Below are 6,380 nucleotides of genomic sequence, written 5' to 3'. Positions count from 1 at the left end.
TCATCATATTTATCTATCAAAAGGTCGATCTCTCAGCTGTAGAGTGGATGTGTAAAGATATGTTGCAGTGGCAGAGTCAGTTGTTGCAGGCTGTAATTAGTCACGAGTTCCTGGATATGAAAATATGGTAACAAACACATTTTTTGTTGCACTCCTGGATTTTGAGGTCGCCAATTAAATTCCAGATGGACCATGCACAACTTGCCACCATTTTGGCCCCACCCAACGAAGTGTGTCCTCATACAAAATACTTTTTTCGGGCATTTTGATGAATTTTCAGTAACACAAGTTAGGTTAAAAATACCTGGTCAAGTTCAGGCAATAAAGGGTTATAATATTGTAACCTAAAAGTAACCTATAAGCACAGTTGGAGCCCTCATCTAGAATCTATGGGATATAATCTCCTCCAAGCACAACCTTCACCTACTGAAAATGTTCATAAATGTTTATGAATTATGATGTGACTACCTGAATAGGTGTGGACCCCACAGTATACAGTATAAGGCAGCACCCACTGATGCCTGCTATCTGCGCTCTTAGCGAGCGGCGTAGATGCGACAGGGCCCCTTCAGTAGAACAAGGGCTAAAATATTCTAACTCACACAGGCTCTGCCCTCTACCACACTCTATGCGTATAGTGGGTGGAGGCTGAATGAATGCATGCATGAGGATAACAGGGGATGCACACACAAAGCCATCCCACCAGGCTTTTCTTAAAAAAAAAAGTCTTTACCGGCCACACCATGCCCCCAAAAACACAAACAGCTGCGACTGATGGGGGGCCACGCGTTCAACCTAAACTGAGCTGGTTCAGCACAAACTGCACCAAGCTGATGTAATTCTGCTTCCCTGTCCACTGCATGGGGTGGAAGAAAAAAGCATCCAGCTGGATAATCATCAACCTGAAAGAACTTTTTAAGTTCTTGGGAACAAAGGAGCGATTTGGTCTGAGGGTATAGCCCCGCTGCGGCCACCACCTAGCAGCAAGGAACTGGGGTTGAGTTCACACGTTCTTCGCTGAGGTCAGTGCCCGCAGCAAAACTGTCTTGAATAACAACACCTTTACAGAGGAGCGCTCCAATTGCTCAAAGGGAACCTTCACCAACACCTCAAGCACCAACCCTCACTGTCGTTATGCATTTCTACACCGTTGGTCTGCTCCGAGCACGAGTCGTCTGCTGAAGCGAGCCCTCTCTACGCTCAGTTGCACCAGATGAGGTGTGTGAGTTAGAACTACTTGCTTAAGGTAAGGGAAAAATCGTGGGTTAGGTTAAAATAACTGCGGAACTGCGAAATGTTCAATAATCACACAAATGTCATGTCCGAGCCCTCACATGCTTCTCATAGTATTCTCATAATATTCTTAGGAGAATATATATTTTTTTAAAGTTTTCTCCTGTAAATGTCTTTGATAACAATATAGATTGCATTAAAACATTGAAAGAAAAAAGCAAACACATACAGTAGACTTCCATGCTCCAACACGTTTTTTAAAACCTTATGAACGTCTCATTGAATCCCTGCATTGCAATAAAAAGTCAACATAAATCTGTACTGTGGTTGTATATCAACGTAATTCATGGAAGTCATGGCTGCACGCACCAACAAACACACATACTTGAAAGAGATCAAAGAGCAGTTTGATTCACTGGATAATCTCTTCTATGTTAAATTATGGTGCCATCCGAGCATGAAACGCATGGCTGTAGCCCAGAGGCTGGAAAGGCCTCTGTGATGCAGTGAACAGAGGCAGCTACCAGGGATATGGTGGCTGGAAGAGAACACACTGTGCATGCTGGGTGGCAACTAATTGTTGCCTAGTGGATATAGACCTAACAAAACAATTGGACATATATTCTGTGTGGACTCTGTTAACCTGAAGATATCGTCATTGGCCAAACAGGACCTCATGCAAGAACATTTTTGTATCTTATCTTGATTTTGTCGTACTTTTTTGTACTTTTGTAACTTCAGATGAATATGTAAATGATCAATGTCAAGATGATGAATGTGTAATTGGGGGCACATTCATGAGGATTGTAAATTAGCATTATTAACGCCCCAATAATAGCATATAAAGCTATGCATCCTGTCTCATATGTCCTGCATTGAAGTCCTGCTTTCCGAGCTCCATGAATGAAGTCTGTACATTTTAACAGTGTCAACTATGGAATGAAGGGACCTGCTAAAGCCAAGCAATGGGAGAAAATAATACATGATGTCAATGCTGTCACCTGATGGTTGCACTGTCACTAAAATAAAGAAGAAATTGTTCCATACTTTTTCAAATGACTTTTTTTTACATATACCTGTATGGTTAATATTTGCCATTTACCTTTGTTAGATCACATGTATGAATTATTATGTGCTACTCATTTTTTAATTTTTATAAAATGTAATAAAAGAAGGTTCTGTAATAAAAGAAGGTTCTATGCTGATGCTCCTGCATCAGCATAGAACCCTGAGGTTAGAGCATAGAACCCTGAGGTCAGAGCATAGAACCGTGAAGTTAAATCATAGAACCTTGATGTTAGAGCATAGAACCGTGAAGTTAAAGCATAGAACCTTGATGTTAGAGCATAGAACCTTGAGGTTAGAGCATAGAACCTTGATGTTAGAGCATATAAGCTTGATGTTAGAACATATAACTCTGAGGTCAGAGCATAGAACCCTGAAATCAGATCATCCATATTACTTACATACAATATTAATTTTACCTTTGGACTATAAACTGTCTTGAAGGGAATTTCATTTTAGGTTGGCAGACCAACACATTTGCTCTTTGGGGAGCCATTAATTTATTTTCTTGTAAAAAGCTTTGTGTGCATTGAGTTTAGTAAAACCACTGTGCTTTTTGTACTCATGTGATGTAAATATTGTAATCATCTGGCCTGAAAGTATTAACAATCCGTGCTTTGCAACTGGCAGGGGTTTTATGTGTTCTGTTGCTTCAATTCCCAATTTATATTCAAGTGTGCTATTTGATTAGAATTTAGAACCAGTTTAGTTTGATGCTTAAATGCAGAAGAAACATGGAGGAATTAAAAACATTAATGGCTCAGCCTAACTTGATACTATATGGACTGTGGTCTACAAACGGCTCTTTGACAGAGGTCAAATGAGATTGGGATGTCAAACAGAACTGGAATTACAATGTATATCAGGGCTCTCAAGTTTTTAAGACAGGTAAGAGTGACATCTCTATCTTTCTCTCTCTCTCTCCCCCTCTTTTTTTTCAGCGTGAGAAATACGATGTGTGGCGGGAGGGCGTGACTCAAGACCGAAATGCGTGACAGTCATGCTCAATGCATGACACTTGAGAGCCCTGGTATAGGGTGACTATTTTATTTTCTGTGGGATTTCAAAATAATATTTTTCAAAAAAAATAAACTGTAAATAGCATTTAAATAAAGTGCAAATTAAAGGAGGAGGAGGAGGAGGATATGTCACCTGTCTTAAAAACTTGAGAGCCCTGGCTTTAGCTTTGAAGCCTTCAGTGCTGCATTAGCTAGCGAGGCTAGCGTTAGCTATCAAGGCTAGCGTTAGCCCTCACTCCACACACTGGGCTCAGAGCTCCGCCTCGTTACCTCCGTTCACAAAGCCCTACTTCGTGAAGTCATGATCATACTTGCACAAACATTTCGACGTTTAGGGGGGGCGTTCGGCAGCACTTTTGTCTTTATTTTTTCGTTTTAAATACTTTCGCTACAGGTTAGCTAGCTGCTGGCTGAGTTTCTTCTTCTGCATATTAGAGATTGTTAAACAACTGACTGACGCATTACCGCCACCAAGTGGTGGGAAGCTGTATTGTAACTGAGCGTCTCATGGACAACAGTAATATCTCTGCTGTCTTCAATTGATAACCTATACGGTCCCACGACCCACAGTGAAAAACGAAAAGTTTTTGGCAGCCCTCTAGGTGGCGCTCGCGGACCAATGGGGGGCCACGGCCCTATGGTTAAGAATCACTGCCTTAGACAATTACCTTAATATGCTGCACTGGTATATTCAATCAAGTTATATTACTTGATGTGAAAAGCCAAGGTGTGATAATGGAAGCAAAGTAACCTTGTGCTTGCTTCAGTTACTGGTGTAATATTTATACACACAATTTTCACAAACGTTTGTTATGCTGCCAAGGATTTTAGATGAGACTTCTTTTTGATAAAGAGTTTGCAGGAGGTGAATAAGAACTCATATTTGATACAATGAATGAGAGGGATGATGACAGTGTTGAAAATTGTGTTACATTTCCTAACTTTAGCATTGTCAATGAAAAGGTATGCAAATGTATGGCCACATATTGTGTTATCTGAAGCTCTGTTGCTCTCAGGGAGATCACTCACACTGACAAAGTGCCTGACAACAGCTGAGCATCAGTTTTAAATTTATTTGGATTAGTTTGTGTAAACACTGGAGGGAATTGGTTTTCAGAGTTATGATGGACCGAGAAACGCAGATAGCTTATGAAGACAAACACACTTTTAAGAACAACCACACATACAAAGCTCTGAAACAGAGTCTTTAACACATACAATATCCTTATATAGTCAAGATAAGAACACATGTATTGAACATGAGCACTGCATTTGTACCTTTGAACACATGCATGGTATTTTTATGTACTGAAATCCTTCCTGTACTTTTTTCAGCTGTACTTATGAGGGCGTTTCTGACTTTCCTCTTTTTTCTTGTGGGATTTTGGAGGGGGAAGAGGCAGAGGAGAAGAAGAAAGACAGAGATGTGGTCCACAGCAGCAGAGAGGTGTTTCTTTGATGGCTAGCGGAGGCAGGAAATCACAAGATGTAATGCTCGATGTTAAACTGAGCAACTCTCACAGGCACACTTCAGACAGAACAGTGGGAGGGAAATGTAGAACATTGCACACTGCCGATGATATTGTGATTCCACTGCAAAAATATATTATAATTGCATGCTGCTTTCAAACATAACATTCCCAAAAATAAATGAGGAAATGCATAATGCAAAACAATGCAACAATTTGAATGTTAAAATCATATCCATGACAAACACAGATATCTGGCATTTTGAAACAAAGTAAAGGGATACAGTGTTACTTTTTTAGTATTTAGTAGTAGTGTTAAAAACACGTTACAACACGTTACACGTTCTCAATGCTCTGAATAATAAACAAAAGGAAATTCTCACTGCCAGGCCGTACCTCCTGTTTTCCCCTGCGTTTCCTCTTCCCACGTGTCTCTTGTTTTCCCCCTGTCTGTCTCTGTGTCTTCTCACCAACTCAGCAGTATATCTCTCATCGCCAGGCCGTTGTTGTAACCACAGTGGTAGTTAGTTGTTCTTGGCCACTCAGAGTTTGTTCCTTGTGTTATTGCTTACCAGTTCTTTCCCTGTCTTTCTGTGCCTTGCCAGCTCATTCCCCAACCTGCTATGCTCACACTCCGCTCCCTGCTTTGCTCGGCTCAGTCATCCTCCATCGCCCTCTCACCTTCGGTCACCACTGCTCCGTTTTAGTTTCTTGTCATTCTCACCACCCATTATCCCTGCGATAAAACTGTCACTTATTTTACTCCTCTTTTCTGTGTCTGCGTTTGGGTCCAACCCTGCAGTCCGTCACATAAACAATGCTTTGTTTGTGCTTAGTTTAGTTAAGTCAACAGATAGCAGCTCAGCAATGAGGAAATGGCAACAATTCAATTCAGTTTATTTTGAATAGCCCAAAATCACACATTTTCCCCCGAGGGCTTTGCAATCTGTACACATGCGACATCCCTGTTCCAGGACCTCACATTGGATCAGGAAAAATTCCCCCCAAAAAACAGAAAAAACCCTTTCACAGGGAAAAAAGGAAGAAACCTTCAGGAGAGCAACAGAGGAGGATCCCTCTTCCCGGATGGACAGAAGCAATAAATGTGTACGGAATGAACAACGCAATAGAGTTACATTATCATCCCGTATCTCAAGTCAACAGTCCAGATCTCTTCTTGACTGAACACAAAGGGTACATTTACATTCCTACAACCTACTGACAGTTGACTTTAAAATGAGAAAAACAATGCATCATAAAACGAAGGAAGGTGTGCCGCTGTGATTATCAAAGATGAAGTCAAACTGAATCTCTGTTTTCTGTGCTTGCTTTTTTAAAGTAGCTTTGACAAACTGCCTGTCAGCCTGTCTAACTCTATTCACTGCTTTATTCATGGTTTTAGTATGTTTTTTTGGGTCATCATACTTTCAGTACCCCTGATTTGAACCCTTCTGGCATGTGAGCGCTTGCCTCGGGATCACATACAAGTCTGTGCTAATGTCCCAGGGCTCCCACAGGCAGACCCAGGCATCATCCCTACATCTTACGGTCTCATTCACTTGTTTTCTCTGTCTACCTCTGTGACTATCATCGT

This window comes from Taurulus bubalis, assembly GCF_910589615.1.
Source record: "Taurulus bubalis genome assembly, chromosome: 6".
Lineage (NCBI taxonomy): Eukaryota > Metazoa > Chordata > Actinopteri > Perciformes > Cottidae > Taurulus > Taurulus bubalis.
The sequence above is the reverse complement of the archived record's forward strand: the minus strand, read 5'-3'. Positions refer to the sequence as shown.